This window comes from Monodelphis domestica, chromosome 6 (assembly GCF_027887165.1).
Source record: "Monodelphis domestica isolate mMonDom1 chromosome 6, mMonDom1.pri, whole genome shotgun sequence".
In the NCBI taxonomy this organism is placed as follows: domain Eukaryota; kingdom Metazoa; phylum Chordata; class Mammalia; order Didelphimorphia; family Didelphidae; genus Monodelphis; species Monodelphis domestica.
The window spans coordinates 228311036-228332542 of NC_077232.1; the positions used below are offsets into that span (position 1 = coordinate 228311036).

The following is a 21507-nucleotide window of genomic DNA, read 5'->3' on the forward strand; positions in this document are numbered from 1 at the left end:
AGGGTACATCAATAGATGATAATGCATAAAGACAATAGTCATTCTTGGTCACCGAGAGACTACCACTAACCAGTGCAAATTATTTGAGAGAATGTTCATTTAAATTATTGTGTTCTCCAATATCCACATTCAGAGGAAGAGCTGTGAGAGTAGAAACACAGAAGAAAAAAACAATTGCTTGATCAAATGGGTCAATGGGGATATAGACTCTAAATGATCACCTTAGTGCAAATATCAATAATATGGAAATAGGTCTTGATCAAGGACACATGTAAAGCCCAGTGGAATTGCACTTCATCTATGGGAGGGGGATGAAGGGCCGGGGAATAAGGGAGGGAATGAATATGATTCTTGTAACCATGGAAAAATATTCTAAATTAACGAATTAAATAAAATTTCCCAAAAAATAAAAATAAAAAATAATAATAAATTCTTGTGTTCTGGTGTGCTTATTTAAAGTTATATTAAAAGGTACATTTTTATAACAATACTATATATATGTGGCAGCCTAAATAAATATTTAAATTAAAATATATGGCAGTCTCATTTTCAGGAGGTGTATGACTTGGCATAAAATAATCTCACCCCTCTTATTTGTAATTGATGGGTTTGAGTTGTTGAGCCCTAGGGTCCCTTCCAGTTTGGATACTCTGTGACTCTGTTGTCTTAGGTACAGGTAGTAAATTAATTACCCTAGAGTCAGCATTTCCTATTTTCTGACACTGACATATTTGAGAGAATAGGGAAGATTTCAAAATATGTTATCAAGGATATAGCTGTCGTTGACCCATTGACAGTCTTCATTACCAAATTTTTGTTACACTTTTCCCAAAGACTTTAGGCAATTTACAGCACTAAAGATCACAAAATGCTTTCATACAGGCACAAACAACAGAAGACAAAACAGACATAGCTACAAGATGAAAATCATAGTGATATTTCTGTTTCAAGCAAAAATTGATAACAATGGGCAAAATTTCAAACTTTTCCAGAATGGCCAGTTCATTTTACAGTTCAACTAACAGTTCATTAGTGGACCTGTTTTTTCCAGAACCCATCACTATCTATCACTGTCCTTTTTATAGCATTTTTGCCAACTTGATAAGTATTAGGCAGAATCTCAGAATGGGTTTAATTACATTGTCCTAAATATTAAAGATTTGGAATATTTTTAATGATTATTAATATTTTGGATTTCTTCCTTTAAAAACTACCTGTTTACATCTTTTAACCTTTATCAGTATCAACTCAAAGCAGAATAATGTAGTGATAATTCTTTATCCTCACCAAGCTCATACCAACTAGGCAGAGCAACTGTGAGTGATGACTCACATTTATGTAGCTCTGATGAGCAAGTCAGTTTCGAATTTTATCTGCTTTTCACTGAATCCTTCTTCAAAGAAAAAGTTGTCATATAATTTAACCTAGAGGGTAGCTTTTACATTTTACTGTAATATTAGAAAATGGAATTCCTCCTTGTCCTAATTGAAGAACATAAAAATCATGAGAAAGCATGAGGCTTTAAGTGAAGGCTACAGAAGTGAATTAAGGTATATAAAGTATTATCAGTCTCACGTAGAGACTGAAGTCTTCCTATGAAGAGAATGTAGTGTATCCTTGAAGGTATTACATCTACTTTTTCTTTTAGTAGAAGAAATAGAAGTTTTGGGGGTTTGGGTCAGTAGATGGGTTATTTTTGTTTATCATAGAAGGCAAATTTTCATAAAGCTTGGACTTTGGAGTTCTTTGCCAGAAAATTAAAACTTAAATTATATTTAAACTGTCTTATATGATCTCTAGCATCATTACTACTCCCTATTTGAATTCTGTTCACATATCATGTTTTTCTGTATTATTTCTACCAATGATTTACCAGAGATAAAATGAAGGTGTTTTTATTGCTTTTATGCTAGGATACATCTTCTTTTCTCTTATGTTAATTTTGTTCTGAGTCACTTAATCAAAATAACAAATTTCCTTATACAAGATTAGTTTGATGGACTTTTTTATTAGGTTGCATATACTCATTGAACAGTCTATTTGCTATGTACCACACTTTTTATATTGTACAATTAAATTTTTTCATTATAACTCTAATGAGTACATATTTGTAAGTTGTATTAAATGTAAAATCATGAAGAAATGTATATTTTTCTTAAGGCTAAGTATGAGTTCTCAAAACTCAAAACTCAAAACTATCCCCTCTGATTTTCCATAGTACCTTTCTCCTTCAAAATATGTACCATCTCAGTTTCTTTAGTCCATTATTTTCCTCTTGGCTGTTGTCTCCCATTCCATATAAATGTTTATAGGTCTTTCCTACTGAAAAAGAAGCCAACTTTAATTAGTCTTTCTTCCAGCTCTATGATCTCATTTGTCTCCTTTCCACAGCTATATTTTTCTACCACGTGGTTTCATCTACTGTCCCTAATTTCTTCATCATCCCATTACTCCTCACCATACCTTAATGTCCTGCAATCTGGATTCGTTTCTCACCCATGGTGTGTCTTCTAGATTCCTCTTCAGGAGGTAGATTCCTTGTTAAGTTTCTCTATTAGACTTTACCTAGTAAAGATCACCAGGAGCCTTGGAATATTTTTCAGAGGACTTAGTGGTATCCTATAAAGAGATCAAGTACTTATTTTAAACAATTAATTTAAAACTTAATTATCCATCCCCTTTCTCTGATTAGATCTGTAAAAGACCATGTCCATTACATAAATTTTCCCTTGCATAAATTCCAATTCTTTCTATATCATGCATTTTTTCTTTTAGTTCAGCTCTTTTGAACCAAGCCAATTAAACCTAATTCCTGTGCCATAAGAGAATCCTTCAAATTCTCCAAGATAATGTCTTGAAGACAAAATGCCCCTATCCCTCAATCCATTCACCAATAGTAAACATCCCCAGTTTCATCAACTATATTCTTTTGCCATGTTATGAAGGCCCTTTTCAGTCCTGATGACTTTCTTCAGGATGTTCTTCAGCATGTTAATGACTCTCAAGAAGTTGATCATAATAAAACTGGACACCATAATTCAAAGGCTGCTTGACCAGGGTAAAGGATGCTACTTCATTCTGCATACGTCATTATTAATATATCTAAATATCTTATTAAGAGAATCACTGGGCTCTAAGAATACAGATTTGATCTTAAATCCAGGAAAACTAGTTCCTCTGATGCTTACTAATTATGTGACCCTGACTAAGTCATGCCACCTCTCTGTGTACTGCATAGATGACTAAGAATATAAATTGCAAATAAAGTGCTGATTTGTATTGTTAGAGGAAGTGTCCTCATTATCAAGTTCCTCAGACCAATGATATCACAAGTCCAGTTGTTCTCTCCAAAGATCTCATTAACTATTCTAACTGCCATTTAACACTTTTGTCCTACATTGAGTTTATAGTCTCACTACCTCACTTTTTTTTTTTTAATAATGTGACTGAGAGCTAGAGTTAGAAAGTTATTTGCCAAAGGTCATCCTGCTGTTTGATAGATCAACAGAAACTAGAACCCAGACCATATACCTCCAAATTTCTAGTGCTCTTCTAGGAAATTAATTTTGGTAATTTAGATACTCTGGTATGCAAATCACCGTCAGGTATTTCACCATAAGGATTAATTATATCATTCTGAATCAGACTTTTTTTCTCATAATGACTTAATATTGTTGACTTTCTTCTTTTTTCTTTCTTTCTGTTTTTCCTTTCTTCCTTCTCTCTTTCTCTCTCTCCTTCTTTTAAACTTTTCTTTCTCCTTTCTTTTCCTTTGCAAATTTCCAAAGTGTTTTTCAGCTAGTTGTGACCGTAGTGTTTTTATTTTAATATTAGTAATAAATAACATCTTGAAGTTCTGCACTATGGGACTTACCAGATTGTTGTCGAATTTGTGTATCATGAGAACACTACAGAATAGAGAAAGAAAAGTCCAGTGTATAGCCTAAAAATGCAAACACGAATTAAGTTTCTTTAATTTTGGTGGGGGGATAGATAAATAATGATTTGCAGCATCTGAGAGTTCTCATCTGGCTTTGTTCATATTTTAATAGTGTACTCCTCTTTGCAGACTGAGTAATTAAGTCTTATGACATTCCAGAAAGCATAAATCCTGCTGAGATGTTTAAGTTTAGAACAACCTCTTGATGTTCAATCAAAAAAAAAAATTAATGGAAAAGAGGAAGGGACACTTCTCTGAGTTCCTAACAAGCTGTTATGCTTTTACCTTTGAAACAATTGAATGTGGCCCACTCAAACTGTTTAGCCTCATTGTTAACTAGAAACTCCTTTTGAAATTCCTTGCATTCAATTATATTTTTAAAAAGAATTTTAATTGCATGCCTGTAAAGAATAAAGATGCTCTGGGCTCCATTTGTTTATCATGGAGGGGCCTAAAAAATGAGGACAGAGCTTCCCAGCTCATGCAGGGGTTGCAGGGAGAGGGAGATGACTTTTAATTCGACAAGTTCAGAGAGATTTCTTAGTTTGACGCGCACTGCAGGGGGTCTTTGAGCGCCTGGCAATACTTCAGCATTCTGAGCTTTGAAAGTCTTTCCCTGCAGCAGAAATTGTATCAAAAGCCAATGATAATATTCCCTGCAAGGTAAAGCGCCCTATTGAAGATTTCGAGAGCTGTTTATTTATTCATCACAGTTTCTCTTTTAGGACATATCAGGCATCTAGGTAATAATTCACATAGATGATAGAAAATGCAAAAAAAAATTCAAAAAAACTCCGTTCTCATTAATCTTTCACCTTTCCCTTCTTCTGCTGCTACACAGGCCACATGTATATATAAAATGCCCTTTCTGTTTGCCCCAAATCTATATCCATATCCACATATATGTGCATACATAAGCATACATATATATGTATGTACATCATTTCAAATCTCATTTTCTTTCCTCTTTAAAAATAATTTTTAAACAAAATTGTCTTCTCGGGCTTACTTCCGACCACCAGCTGAGCACATAATATGTTTATGGCCCTTTCTCTCTACTAAATCCTCAAAGTGATTAATTAATTTTGTAGATGGTTATTTGAGTTCTTGGGGGCCTTTTAAACCTCTTAGTATCTTAAGTATATTCCAGAAGGTACTTTTCAAAGCAAATGTTAGCAATCTTGTTGATCTCTTGAAGAGTACGATCTTTTAATTTTTTTTTTTGGCATTATGATCTATATGCACAATACCGACATATTTTTTCCCCTCTCCTATTCCAGAACAAAGAGCGAATTGAGTGACCAAGACAACCTTTCCCAAGTGTAATGTCAGTGGCGGCTATCACTTTGGCAGAATCAGTGAAGACAAAAACAGTCTCTTCGCCTGTTTTTTTCATCTGCTGGTGGCATTAAAAGTGACCCTGCCTTGTAAATATTGGTGAGTGATCGCAAGGGAAAAAATTCCTATGTAGAGGGTATTCTTCTCCTAGTTTTGTTGGGGAGGGGGAATTTGAAAATAACCCTACCTCAGAGTTTGTTACTGCATTGTTATAAATTCATCATAAAGAAAACTATGCCAGGAAAGAAACTTAGGAAAAAACTCAGTGCCTCATCATATCTGGGCATGTTTATGTGCTCTTCACTTACAAACATAAACTTGGTTGTAGACTGCATTTAAATATCAAAAGTGTAAGAGGAATTCGCAATGGCGCATAACCACTTCTGTAGCAAAATATACATAGAACACCATCAGCAAATATGTAGTTCACCCATTAATATTAATTGCACATCCATATGGTGCACTTTACAAAACACTGAAACAATGCAGACCCTTCATCCAGCATTTTATACCTTGCTGTCAGCTCTTGATAATTTTTGCCAGTGTTGTAGGGAAGAATGAGAGGGGTAGAATCGGATAGCCCCGACACATAACTATTCCCCAACTGTATATAATTGCCCCTTTCCTCTATCCTCTCTGTATTCCTCCCTGAGGAAATAATACATTCTTTGTGGTGGGATGTAAAAGCTTTATCTCATGTAAATAAGCCGATAATTTATATGCAATAATATAAAATCATCCAGAAGATGGTAGAAGATTATGATTGGTCTTATAAAGCAGTTTTTATCAAGTCTTGCTTTATACAACATCTTCAGGAAGAAGGATGAGGGCTGAAAAGAGTCAAATCTAACAATCCTCTTTGGAAAAAAAATGGATGAATAGTGACTAATGCCCACACAGGGAAATTAGTTGTTTAAGTATCCCATTGCAAACTCTTTCTCTTAGATGAATATTGAAGATTAACAATCATCTCAATCTAAATTTAAATGTTGGGGGGAGAGAATGAACTAGTTTACACGTAAGGAACTTTATAATATTTTCAGTGACCATACATATGCCCACAACCCACATATACACTCACTTTTCCCCAAAACAAACTTTTTAACATTTTCCCAAATTTTAATACTAGTATTCTTCTGGTGTTCCTCTAAGACTATGAATAATGGAAGACCACAATCTCCAAAGACTCACAATTGCAGTTCAACCAAGATTAATGGAGTGACATATGGTAGGCTTGCACAAGCTATAGCATGTTGCCAAAATGACTTGCCTGTAACACACACTGGAAAAAAATAATATGTAAGAGGTATAGGATAAGAATAGAAGGTAGACTAGTGAATGTGTGGGATAACAGCTGGATAGAATCAATTACCCAAAATGTTGACAGGGCTAGAGTACATTTCCCAGCATGTTAGGCATATTCTTTGTGAGGGATTTATGAGGAGCCTTGGACAAGATATACGCAGCATGAAAAAGGGAGCATGGATGGGTTCCAGCCTTCACTTTTGGAAGAGTTTACCCATGTTATTGAGATAACAGTTCAGTTAATGTAAATGACTATGTTTGAACCTAGTTCAGAAGTGAAGAACTGCCCAGTTTCTCTTCAATAAATCCTGTTTTAATTGGAGTATAGATATGTATTAGTAATGTAAGACTTGACAAGTCTATAGGGTGGGAGATAGTCAAATTTTACTGATTAGAAGAGCTTTTCCAAAAATAAGTAAAAGTTGTTGACTTGTTGGGATCAATGTTCAGTGGGTCTGAATGTGGCTGATCAGATTCAGAGAAGTTCACAAGGCTCTACTCCAAGTTGGGCACAAATAGTCTGTATGAATATTTGGGATGACAACTTCTCTAAATTGTGCATCTCACATTTCTTTCAAGCTACTGTAATTCTACCTTGCTCATAGAATGCAGGACCTTCTTTGATGTGGGTGCACCATGCAAGACAGTTCTGTGCCAGTGTCCCCCATATCTCACAATTGATACCAATGTTCTTCAGAGAAACTTTGAGAGTGTCATTGAATCGCTTCTTCTGACCTTAGTGTGAGCATTTGCTTTTTTTTGAGTTCTCCATAAAATAATCTTTTAGGCATATATGTGTTTGACATTTGAACATGGCCAATCCATCAGAGTTGAATTCTCTATAGTAGAGTTTGAATGCTTGGCAGTTTAATGTTTAAAATAACTTCTCCATATTACTTTCAAAATAAGTAAAAGTAGTTCAGATAAAAACACAAATACTGTGTACTTTAATATATAAAAATATACTTTTACTTATTATTGTTCTTTTTATCAAAAAACTTTGAATTCTATGTATAGTTTAGTCTTTTATTATAATTAGATTTTATATTTGCATTAAACATGCAAAATAAAATTACCACTGTAATCTATTATTAGTTTTTTAAAATCATCATCCATTTAAAATTCAGTAAGTAATGATAAGGGTGACCAGAAAAATGTTCCATTGACATGTAGAAATCTGAGCTTTCCATAATCTGAATATAGTCAAAGCATATGATGGCTTACATATGTTTTCTCTCCTACTTACAAAACACAAATTAATCCTTCTGGCACCTCAGTACATCAACCATTCATGTCAATATTGAGAAAAAGTTGAGTAGAAAATTGAGATTTTGCTAAGGACAGATTTATTCCTCTTTAGAGAAAACAACATGGCTATTTGGATAATTTATTCATAAACTCATCTTTGCATATTAAAAAGATAAGTAAACATCATGATTTGAATAAAAGAATATACTGAAGCTACATTAAATAAATAGTATATCATATCCTTTGGGAGATTAATTTACTTGATCAAGTGCTCTTTAACCAGTGCCCCCAAACCCTAAAAGGAAAAGATTTTGCTTTTATTATAGAATTGTCATGAGGATCCAAAAAAAAGTATATGTGCAACTTTGAGAAAATCTTCAAGTACTAAATAAATTGCTGGTCATTATCATAGAAACTAATTAAAGATAGTAGTAGAGTCCAGGCTTCCATTTCTATACCATATATTTCTTTCACACTAGCATTCATGGATTGTCCTAGCACATAGGTGCAAACATTTATAAATAATATTATATATGCCACTTCCTTAACTCTGTAAAACTTCTTAACTTAAATACCAAAGATATCCTTGATGGAAATAAGAGATGGGAACAAGAAAGCATTTGAAAACAATTTTCTACAGGAGACCCTATTTTAATATCTACGTAATTAACTCAAGGGTGTAGAGAATGCATGATTTTCCTGTGGCTATTTGCTGATTATTTAAAAAAAAAAAAGATGCATTTCTCTCAAAAGACACATCCATGAAGCATTTTCCATATGTATGTTAAAATCATATAAGATTCCATAATAGAACAACAAAGATAATTTGATGAATAATTCCATTATTATGGACAATTCCCTGGTTATTAGAATCAAATGACACATAAATAAGAAAATATACATGCTTTATTGGTAATCTTATCAGACTCACATTCATATGACTCCTGGATGTGGATACTAATCCCTAGTCTCTCCCTTGAGTTTCACTCCCTCATCACCACCAACTGAGAATGAATTAGTTCTTTGCCCCTGACTCATTCAGTCCCTGTCTGATTTTTATGAAGTTGCTCAAAACCCATCTTGTACATAAAGTCTTTACTCAACTAGTGTCTTCTCAAATTACTTCAATTTATTCACCTTATACTTATACTGAGTTATTTGTATATGTATGCATCTGTATGTAAACAGACATACCATTTTAGATACTTACTGTCTCCCTCATTAGCATTAGGCTTCTTGTTCATTAACAGTATTTTATTGGCATCTAACTGATACTTGCTAATTGATTGAATACTAGTTATCTATTGTATCCCATTTCAGAAAGTGATCTTGCAGTCTTCAAAAAACTCCAGATCTTTTTTTCCCATAAACTTTTTCTTAACATGATTTCTACATCTTCTACTTGAAGTTTCTTTAACCCAAATAAGACTTAAGTTTAACCCTATGTAATTTCATTTTCTTAGATTCATCTTATTTATGTAGTCGATTGATATCTTTTCAGATACTGATTCCATCTTCCAGCATGTTAGCTATCTCTCTCATCTTGGTATAATATGCCATCATCCTATTTGATGAGCATGCCTTTGATGCTTTCATCCAATTTACTGATAAAAACATGGAAAGCCTAGATAGATAGCTCTACCCTTTAATCACCACTATTTAAGTACAGACATATAAGCAATTCTACATTCACTGAAATCTACCATCATCTACCCCAACATCTTCCCATCTTATCCAAAAGGATATAATAAGAGTTTCTATTAAGTCCCTCACTCAGGTCCAGGTATACTATGTCTAAGTCCAGGAAGAGCCTCTGAGATTGGTGCCTGAGCAGCTATTAAAAGTAACACCTCTTTTTATGCTTTATCAAGGATTTTTCTTTTCACTTTCAGCAAACCATCATTCACATCTTTACAGCTATTCTGACCAAAACTCCTTAGAGACGCCTAGTGATGCTGCCAGCCAACTTTTTCCCTTTGTAGGCATTTGTTTGACAAGGTCCCTGTTTGGAGGAAAGGATAGGAAGCCATTCAAGTAAACAAGTGATTAGGCCCTTAAAGAAAGTGAGGTACCCTTATTGGCCTTTCCTCACCAATGAGGAAATAGCACTTTTCCTTTTGAAATGTTGGTATCCTGAGAAATTGGAGAACTTGAACAGAAATTCCATAGGAACCTTAATTTTTTTTTCTTTTTAACCATAAAATTAGGCAGTATCTAGCTGATAGAAGTGGAAGCAAAATGAGTAAAATGTCTTTCCCCCTCAAGAGAGAAGCAATTCGATATACATAAAAAATATGTATATAGTAAAAATACTGAACTGGGAGATAGAAGACCTAGATTTTAATCCCTTGTCCTGGTTATGCAAATGAATTCTTATCTTCCTTTGAATGAATTCCTTAACTTCTCTAGAGTGGACTGGGGAAGTACTTTTAAGCTCTTAGGCAGTCTTGGACACTAGGCAAGTCTCTTAACAGCTGCCTGCCTCTGTAAAATGTGGATGCTCAGGATTGCTATGAGGATAAAATGGGACAATGTAAAGTGATTTTAAAATCTTAAATCACTATATAAAGGATACTCGGTAGTAGGGCTGCAGTGGATAGAATACCAGGCATTTGAGACAGAAGGACTCATCTTCCTGAGTTCAAATCAAGTCTCGGACATTTACTAGATGTATGACCTCAGGCAAATCACTTAACCCTTTTTATCTCAGTTTCCTCATTTGTAAAAATGAACTGAATAAGGGAATGCCAAACTACTCCAGTGTCTTTAACAAGAAAACTTTAAATGAGTTCATGAACAATTGGACATGCTGAAAATGACTTAACAATAACCTATTTTTAAATGGAATTATGTCATGAACTTTCACGATCTTGCTCTATAATATTAGACAAATGAGTTAATATTCAAAGCTAATATTCTAAGAAGTTAATTTTTTAAGACATAATTCTTATGTCTTCTCATTTTCTAGGGGATCAAACATTTACTTATCAAAAGAATTTCTAAGGCTTGGAGTTGGGAGAACCTGAGTTCAAATATGGCCTCAGATATTTCTTAGCTATGTGATCCTGGCCAAGTTACTTAGCCCCAATTGTCTATCCTTTATGGATGTTCTGTTTTTCACAGAAGGAAAAGGTGAAAAAAAAAAGAAAAAATAGTTTCTTAGCTTTTTTTTTTTGGTTTGATCATCATGATGATTAATTTCATCTACCTCCTGAGTTCCCATTTTGGATGGGAAAGAAAAACTTTCACTCAAATAATTCAAAGAAAACATATTCTTCCTCCCTCTCCCCATTCTCATTCCATATATATGTTTGTGTGTATTCACACACACACACACACAAACACACAGAGCCAGTCCACAGTTTCCTCTGTTAGACAATGATTAATTAAATATTAACCTAAACTACTATTACTACTAATTTTTTTTAAAAGAACAATTTAGAATCAATCTCAGTTATGTTTTGTACATCTAGGCAGGGCATCAGGCCATAAGGCAGTTCCTCAGAAGCCCAATCAGGATTTAGCCTTGGCTTTTCCCTCTGTCATTTAACCTTCTTTCCCAATTGGTCAGCCAGAAATCTCTTGAATCCCCCCTCATTGCTCCTCACTTACTTGCCAAACTTAAATCAAAACTGAACTCCATACCTCATGAACAAACATTCATTTCAAACCTATGTGTTCTTGCTCACTTTTCCCTTTTCCTTATGAAATTCTCCCCTTTCCTTTTCCTTCAGGGTGAGGAAACAGCAGACTTCCTTTTCCAAAAGCAGACAGGCTACCTATTTCCAGTGGATTATATTGCGGAACACTAATGTCCTTTCTTGTAAACACAGAAATTGGTCTCTGCAGGTCCTCTGACATTCACTTTGCTTTTAATTCTCTGGGTCAGGTGGAATGAATTAAATTATTTTACCACCTGATAACCCTTCAAATACCTGAGGACAACTAAGCACCCAAGTCTAGTCATTATCTCCAATTCCTTTAGGATATGCTTTTATCAAGTAATCTTAATACCAGAGAGGATTCTGAGAAACCTTTTCCATTCAGTGTCATATTAGGGAGATTATTGATCCCCATCTAGAAGTTTCCTTAGTGACCATCAAGTCTGATTCTTTAATTTCTTAGATGAAGAAGTTGAAGTCCAGGGAGTTTGAGTGCTTTACCTAAAGTCACCCAAGTAGAAAGCCCCAGATTAGGATTTGCACCCAGTTCTTTGACTTCGGAATAAGTGTTATTTTTTCCCCTCAGTATACTAATTGCTTTCATGAACATCTTATTACAATCCTTTAATTGTATATATTAAAATAGAACCACTGAAGGACTACTAGGTGACTCAGTGGATAGAGAGCCAGGTTCATGAGCAGAGTTGCTGAGTACAAATCTAGCCTCAGATACTTCTTATCTGTATTATCCTGGGCAAATCACTTAATCCCAATTGCCTACCTCATACTTCACTTCTGCCTTAGAACAGATACTTTGTGTTGGTTCTAAGATGGAAAGTAAGAATTTTTCAAGTAAATTAATTTTTTTAAAATTAATATTCCTTTTAAATAATATTATAAACATTATATTTATAATCATATTGTATATTATGAATAAAATATTATTATACATATTATAAATAAAATTAAAATAACATAAAATCATTTTGAACATTCTCTTGAGTTGGCACAAAAAACTTGTTTGCAAAGAATTTTGAAAGACTTGGTTATTTCCTCCAAAAAACTTCAATGTCATCATTTGATTTCTATCATTATTGCTAAAAGTAAAGGAATGGGCTTACTGGTATTTGTACATCTTCAGTTCTACTCTCTTTTAGATAAACCCCATTGTCTGGTGTCCTGAAATGAGCAGCCAGTTTCATGAATTGTCATGATTATCTAACCATTTCTTGTGGCATTCAGAGCCAAAGATTCAGTCGATCTCATTTTGTAGAAATAATTATGAAAAAAAGTGCCCATTAAAGTAAAAGGTAACTCTGAGATTGGTTTAATAGTATATGTGAGAGGGAAAAAAAAATGTGATTCTAAAGCTTCCTAACTGCCTGGGCATTTGAAACAACAGATACAGGGGGAAGAGAGAGATGTGGGGAGGGAGGGAACAAAGAGGCAGAAGGAGAGGGAAGAGAGGGAGAGAGGAATTTGGGGTGGGGGGAGAAAGAGAGAAACAGCCAGTAGGCTACAACCTTTCTAATCACAAAGAGGAGCTCTTCTCTCATTCATCCAAGAGGATGGTAGGTTCATATGTCTGATTACAAAAGGAAATAGAAAATGAGTTTTATGCAAATTCCTGACAATGAAACATTTTCTATGTCATTATCCTGAAAAGCCCTTTCACAAAGCACTAGCCAAATAAAATCAGCTGATCATGTAGCAACATCTCAAGAAGTTAAGGCACAATTAAAGTTTGCAAGGCTTTTGTGTGAACCAACTTGAACAAGGAGTCTGCATCTTTAGCATCCACAGACTTTCCCCCGGCTGCTTTTCTTACCTCAGTTGCCATTTTCCAGTCTTGTGGGGATGTTTAAAGGAGTATTTTTAGTCTGTTTCCTACTGCTGCTGAGACATTTAAGTTATAGAGCTTGATTTTTATTTTAGTATCATGAGGAATGTTTCCAACTAAGGGAAAACCCAAACTTCAAATACCTATGAAAGTGAGATTAATGTAGTTTGAATTTTGCAGCAAAATAACTTCAAAGGTGACATTTTTGTTGGAGGTTCTGAAATATCTACAGTAATACTTTTAACAAGGGTTACTCCAGAGCATTGCTTGAAGCAAGAGAATCTAACATACACTTTAACGGTCGAAAGGAAGGCAAGAGATGGATTTATAGGGCACAGTTAGTGCTGTCACCTTGAAAGTGAAGCTATCCAAAAGGCCAAATGAAGATGAACAGTCAGGCTCTTTGGGGGAAAAACCTTACCATTTTTTATTAGTTTTAAGAGTGATATCAACTTGTTTCATGGCTAGGATAACAGTAAAAACCCACATTTCTATTGCCCCAATAAGTTTACAAAATACTTTGCTTATAACTATCCAGCCAGATTGCTGAATACTAGTGGTAGATATCACCATTTTACATCAGAGCAGGCAGACTTGGAGCAAGAGATCAAGTCATAAATAAAATAAACATTTATTAAGCACCTACTAAGTCTCAAGCACTATACTGACTAGGGGACATAAAGGCAAATACCAGTCCCTATCCTTGAGGAGCTCATGATCTCATTTTCACAAAGCACTTTGCTGTAGTAGAAAGGCACTGGGTTTGAAGTCAAATCCAGACTCTGCTATTTACCATCTGTATGGCCTTGAGCAAGTCTTTTCCTTTTTCTCAATTGTACTTATGAGCTGAGAATATCTTAAATAACAGAGTTCATGGGAAAGGACCTTGAGATGTGGAAATAGAGTGTCTCTGTTTAGATTCTGGTTCAACCACTATATGATAATGGGCAATTTTTTCACCCTTGGAGCCCTCAGTTTCCTCATCTGTAAAGGCACAGATATGAACTGGATGCCCTCAGAATCCCTTTCAGCTCCAATATATATGACCAGGTGATTACCTGACCTCTGAATTTCCTTCCTACTTTAAAACTCATGATGAAATGTAAGTTTAAGTCTTTTAGCTTTGGGTTTGTTTGTCTTCCCATTATGCTGCATTGTCTCAAAGAATGACTACAGAAATCTTATTCTTCTTTAGGAGTGAAGCATCTCATATTCATAACCTATTCCCAAGGAGTTTGGAGGACAGGAAGTTAGTAGAGTAGCAATCCTCTTCTTTAAGGTTTTAGTCTCCCATTTAGCCTATGGATCGATGGGAGTTAGGATGACCTGATCTTCAGTTTCCACAGTGTAGGAAATTCCCGTGCCAATTCCTAGAAAGTTATCTGGAGCCCTCAGAATTTACACTTGTTCAGACTCATGCAGGAAGTTTGTAGCAGAAGCAGAACCTAAATGCAGATCTTCTAAGAGTCCAAAGCTGTCCTTTGATTTACTTTGCCATAGAGCCTTTCTAGTGAATGCTTCCTTTTTCCAATAAACACCCAAAATTTGCCCCAAACCTGGCTTGGTGAAAATGATCTACAGAAATGAGTCTGGAAGTTACTTTCCTGAAACCTTCACAATTAAAAAAAAAAGGGTATCTTTTTAATAAAAGACTAATATGTATTCATATATCAGTTCTACCACAATGAAAAATGTTTCCTGGGGAGGTGAGGTGGCTTCATTTTATGCCCTGGTATTATGCAGTTTTCATTTCAGCCTCCTTTCTTCCTCAATTCGTTTTTTGTGCAGCATGCACATTCAACAATGGAATGGAATGTGTTATATGGCTACGCAAAAGTACCAAAAAGTAAACCCCTGCAGTATGATGTAAATATAAGGACAGGCTCCATATTTTTTTTCTGCATAGGAAAAAAAAAAGGATTTCATGCTAGGTAAATTTATGCATCAGTGACTTTCTTCCTTTTCCTCCTGATATCGTCTGATTGACACAGCTACAGCATTACTTTTAAAGAAACTGAAATGAATCAAGAGGCGTTATGCAGTTGCTCTCTTAAACTATCAGTGGTTTATGACCACTGAGGCCTGACTGATGGTGCCCACCACTGAATGGAATGTTTTCTCTCACTTCTAAGAGCTATAGCTGCGTATATTAATTAACAACTTGGAGAATTAAATATTTGTCAAGTTAAATCAGAGAGAACTATGACTTCATATTCTTTTTTCCTTGTCAGTTCTTCTTTGGGTTTCTTATTCAGTTTTTTGGAGGCCAAATTCTATACGTTTAAATTGATTACTATAAAAAAAATCTCACTTATAAACATCGTTACATGTCTGAGGAAGAAATAAAAGGAAATGTTTATTAAACACCTACTATTTGTCAGATACTGTGCGAAGTTCTTTATAAATATTATCTTATTTTATCCTCAAAAAAAATGGGCTGTAGGTAAAATTATTATCTACATTTTACCATGAGTAAACCCAGACAGACAAAGATTAAGTGTCCAGGGTCACATGCCAGGTCAATATCTGAGCATAGATTTTAACTCAGGTCCTTATGACTCTAGGTTCGATACTCTACTTACTGTGCCACAAAAGTAACTAAAAATTATTTTTTAAAAATTGTCCAAGGGGCATTTGGGCAGCTCAGCAGATTGAGGGCCAAATCTAGAGATGGGAGGTCCTAGGTTAAAATGGGACCTCAGACATTTCCAAATTGTGTGATCCTGGTCAAGCCTTTTAACACCCATTGACTAGCCTTTATCACTCTTCTGCCTTAGAACCAATATACAGCATTGATTCTAATACAGAAGGTAATGGTTTTTAAAAAATCATCATCTTCTCCCCTCTACTATAACCACATAAACTTTCATAGTTGATAAAAGCTGAAATGATAGGCTAAACTAGAGGGTCCTGCATTTTTGTGGACTTAAGATTTCCATGTTAGTCCTGTCCCTCATGTCATGGATAGCTAATAGCTGGATATCAGAAAGTTGATTTTCTTTATAATCTTACCATAATTATAAACAAATATGATTTAAATATCCCATGAGTCCATGTCATTCAGTACAAGTCCATGTCCTTTGCAGAGGACAGAGAGTCTAAAATTTAGGTACCTAAAATTGGAAGAGAAAAAAAATCTACAGAGAAAACAAATGAAATAAATATATAATTTGTGGTTCTTACTGTTGGCAAATGCATATGTGTGTATCTATGTACTGGAGAAGATTAAAGCCCCTTATATGAAATGATGTGTGAGCCCACTTCTTATATCCTTTAGATATGAATATTTAAAGGAAGAGGCTTCTTTGGGCACAGAACATTGGGAGAGAGATGGTTGATTAGAAGAAAGAAGTTAGGCTGCTCCAAGTACAGGTAACTCCTGTAATGTGGCATATTGGGTGCCTAGATAGTTTATAGTAAAAGGCACATTACATATACACTTTTTGTGGGGGTGGCAGCTGGGGGTAGGAGGAGAAGGGGAGAACAGTTTCATTTTTTAATCAAATATTTCATCCATCTAGATTCATCACTGAAGCATCTGAAGAACTCACTTGCAATTGATAGGTTTAAAGATTTGCCTAGGAATATCAAGAAGAAAAATTACTTACTTGGAATCAGACAACATATGCCAGAATCAGGATTTGAACCCAGGTCTTCTTGACTCCAAAGTGGGCTATTTACTCTCTATCCCATACTATATATCTTGGCATTACATAATTAGAGGGAAGGTTTGGATAGAATTAAGTGCTGAAAAAGCTTAATTGGGCTGGCATGGTTTATTTAGAGTTAATTTAAAAGGCACTAGCACCTAATGTGAATAATGGATTCCTGGAAGTTCTTAAGGAGTGCAGTTGTATGTTCTTAAAAATAATTTAAGAAGATAACACAACTGCATGTAATAAAGAAAAGGATGCAGTAACCCAATATCCCAGGTTCTGTTTATTTCAATAAAGGCTATGACCGTAGATGGAGAAGATGACTCAATATAAACAAGAAGTCATCTTGTTTCAATGCTGGTAATTTAGAGTGGGTTCTGACAAGCATGATAGCGATATATTTAAATTTGGTGAGAAAGCTAGAGGAGAGGAAAGATGAGTTTTTGGATTCTTCCATATTTATCTTGAGTTGGTAAAATAAACTTATTTTAGTATATATTCTATAAGACAAAGGGAAAACAGGACAAGATTGAGTTAAAGAGGAAGGGCTGAGATCAGAAAGCATTTATAGAAAGAAAAAAAAATGGTTGAATGTGACAAATGCTGCAGAGATGTTGAGGAAAAAGGAAGAGTAAAAATTGGACTGGCCCTTGGGCTTAGCTATAATGAGGTCATCAGAGACCTTAGCGAAGGCCAGTTTCTCTGGCGTGACAGGGGCAGAAGCTGGGCTAGATAAGGTTGAGAAAGCAGTCTGATGAAAGGAATTGGGGACAGTGGGAGTAGGTTCAACATTCTCAGAGCAAAACTGTGAGGAGGAAGTGAGAGAGATAGAGTGACTGATAGGGGAATTCTTATGGCAATTGTGAAATTTTGAACAAGCTTTGAAAGTGGTGTTAAAAATCATTAGGACTGGGAAAATTCTATTTGGGCTATAAAATGTCCCCAGGCACCCCTGTTCCACTACATTTGTCTATTTCTCTTTGTATCACTAAACTAAGAAAGCACAAATATCAATCTATAGTAAATGAATAGTTTACTTGCTTTCCTTAAAATGACAGATACAAAGTTCATGGGAATACCAGAAAGGACCAGAAAGACAGACAGAGACCAAATCAGATTATGGTGCTAGATTGCACTACCTTTGGAGTCAGAGAATGGGGCATTGTAGTCCACCTCTGATGCTTATTGCCTTTGTATTGGGGCAAATCATCTAGGTCTTTATTTAAAAATAAGAAGAAAGGACTAGTTGGCCTCTGAGGCCTCTTTTAGCTTCAGATCTTATTATTCTGTGATTTCTAAGGCCTCTTAGAAGGCCCAGAGAATACCTCAAACAAAGTTGGGAAAGGGCAGAAATACTGCCTAGTGTTCATGGAACCTAAAATAATTATTTTTTAATTTCCATCTTTTTGTTGCAGTTTTTGTTTTTATTTTGTTTTGATGAGAAATGGGTTTAAGGTTCAACTTAGTAACCATGGATTACTTATGTGACCCTGGTCAAGTCACTGAAACCCATTTGCCTGTAAAATGAGTATTGCAACATTTTGCACACTTTAAAGCTCTTTGTAAATACTAGTTTTGATTAATAATATAATTGTTAACTACATATATATAATGATATAATAATTTTATTAATAATAAAAGTATTTATTTGTTTACATGCAAAATAATAGATAGGTCAGATGATCTGCACTTAACATAGTCTGTTCCCTAGGTAAAGGGGAACTTAGAAGTCATATAGTACAATTCTCTTGTTTTACAAATGAAGAAACTGAGGACTAGAGAGGTTATGTGCCTTTCCCATGAATATGTCCTTTGATAGGGTCTAAGTTCCTTGAGGCCAGGAGTGTTTTGGGTTTTTTTAGTCTTTATATATATATATCGAGCAACTAGCATAGCATCTGCCACATAATTTATTTGTAATAAGTAGATCAATGACTTTGAGCTAGAAGAGTCCTTAAAGTTGTTAGAATTCAACTCTTGTACTTTATAGAAGAAGAAACTGAATCTCAAGGATATTAAGTCCTACAAATGGTAAGTAACAGAGCCAGGTTTCTAACCAAAGTGTCATGCTTTTAAATCCTATGTACTTTCTACTGTACCAAGAAAACTTACTTATTTCCAAGGTTATCCAGGAGGTAGGTGACACAGGATACTGGATTTTTAGAGACAGGAAGCTCTGAGTTAAAATTTTTCAAATACAATGTCAATGTGACCCTGGGCAAGTCATTGAACTTCTTTGGGCTTGGTTTCCTCTTCTGTATAAGGGGATGCTGTAAGGAGGGGGCCAGGGGTAGAAACACTGGCCTCCATATTTCTTTTCCCTCTAAATCTATAATCTGATCTTTAGCAAAGCTAGGATTTGTCCTAGGTCCTGAAACTCCGAATTCTACTCACCTTTCCTGGCCAGCAACAGACTTGGTAGATAGAAGCCCACTTTACAGTCCTCTTCATACATAGTTGCTCACATAGTGTGAAAATAAAGACAATTCAGCAGTGAACAGGTTAACAGTGAGATTTACTCTCCCCTTATAAAATGTGCCAGCAAGCATTAAGTGGAACATCCCGCAACTTTTAAATCATCCTACTGTAAGGATGCTATTATAGGTAAAGTTGTTTCCCGACTGGGGTAAGAGTCCATTGTGGTACACTCCATACTGTGTTAGGGCAGAGCGATATCACGAGGCTATTATGGTCATGCTAGCACCAGGCATTGATAAGTGTGAAATTATCAACAGCTGAACATTGAGGGGAATACATTTTTGCATCAAAGGTGCCCTTTCCTCTCTGCCCAGAAAAAAACCTGAACTGCTGATTCAAATGAGTGCCCAACTTAAAACGAACCATCGCTTGGTTGGGGAAAACTTTCTATACTGTATTTAACTACCTATGGCTAGAGACTTGCCTCGCTTTCTCCCACTCTCTTTTAATTTTTTAATTTATTTTTTCAAGTAAAAAATGCCATTTTTTATCCTGGGTCGAGGTCTTAGTGGCTATGGCTGCAGTGGTTGTATAGGTTATGTAGGAAAGATTGATATTAAATAAAAAGCTTCCCCCAGAAATCTCTGCTTTATTGGTAAAGGATGTTAAATGCAAATGTATCAAAAAGGATACATGTCACTGGGGGTCACCCCTGAATATTCTTTTTTTGGACTTTCTCTGTTGGATATGCAATCTCAGCTAAATGTTTTGAAGAGGAGGAATCAAATAAATTGCCCTATTTTGGGTTTTTCTCATCTGTATACAGTTGTGAAGCTCTACTAGACCTGAAAATTGCCCAGAGACAAACTTTAAAAAAAATAGAGTGCTTTTGAGGCAGAAAATTGCTTTTCTGCAGTATGGTCTAAAGGACAGGCTGTGACAGGAGGACAAGAAGTTGTCACCATGTAGAGATATTGTAAAGCATATCCTACATAACAAAGAGGATAATTTCCTTTTATTTTCTTCCTTATTAAGCCACAAATGGCTTTCACTGCAGCAACACTAAGGTTGTGACTTCAGCCCACCAAAGCAGAGATTGAATGAAACTTTGAAAGCGCTTCTTTAACACTTCACTTAGTTTCAGGGGAAACAAATCACCTAACAAGCCAGGTCACTCAGTGTTCATCAACCCTTTTGGGATCTCTAAGCACAAAGAGGATGAAATATAAACTAAAATTGTAAACTGCCCCCATCTCCACATAGATAAGCCAATTCCTTAATAACTTTGAAACAAAGCCTTTTGTAGTTTAATAACAAAAAAAAAAGTATTTTATGTATTTGCATTGGCCCCTTGGTATTTTTTGAAGATTTTTTTATGTGGTTTAATTTCCATTTTTATGGTGGTATGAAAGAAAAATGGGAGAAAATATGTCTTTCTTTTGTTAAGGGATTTGAAACTCCTTTGGGCCTGTTATCATGTTAATGAGACAGTTGAGAGATATTAGGATTTTGTGTATTAATCTTAGTAGACATTTGCACATAGTAACTGCTCATTTGGATTTGTAATGGCATTAGCTGTGAATTTACACGATATTAACAATAATACACATTCACATTATGGAAGCGTTATACCAAGTGTTTATTAAAATCCATTTAAAGTATGGTGGAGAAGCAGTGGAGCCCCTTCTAAAACTTTAGCATATCTCTTATTTAATATTTTTTTTTAATTTTAAAATGTCCAAATGCAAATGCTTCTACTCAATATTTTGTAAGATACATAGAGAAAATGGGCACTTCATCATAGCAATACAGAGGCTATGCCAAATAAAACATAAATTATTAAGAATGAAGGCATCATTTGAATGAAAATGACATCAGAATTTCACTGATCTCATTTCCCAGGCTCACTGAAACCATCCCACAATAGGATGATTTATGAAGATTTTTCTAAGATGTTGATGCTTTTCTGTACCCAGAGTTTTATTTCAGTATTTAAGAATTATATTTATAGTTAGGAGTTTTAAAAATTACTAATATAAACACTTTATATAATTTAAGCTCATTTTGTTGCTGCTGCTCTTATTGTTTTACCTTCTCCTT

At 35.0% G+C, this 21507-nt stretch overlaps 1 protein-coding gene across 1 annotated transcript in view; it reads left to right on the forward strand.

The window, feature by feature from the left end:
• Nucleotides 1-21507, forward strand: part of TENM3 (teneurin transmembrane protein 3) — a 3501974-nt gene that overhangs the window by 1690996 nt on the left and 1789471 nt on the right. The window contains exon 6 of the mRNA XM_056802938.1: nt 5221-5377. The gene's annotated coding sequence lies outside the window, so the exon portion shown is untranslated. The remainder of the gene's footprint in view (nt 1-5220; nt 5378-21507) is intronic.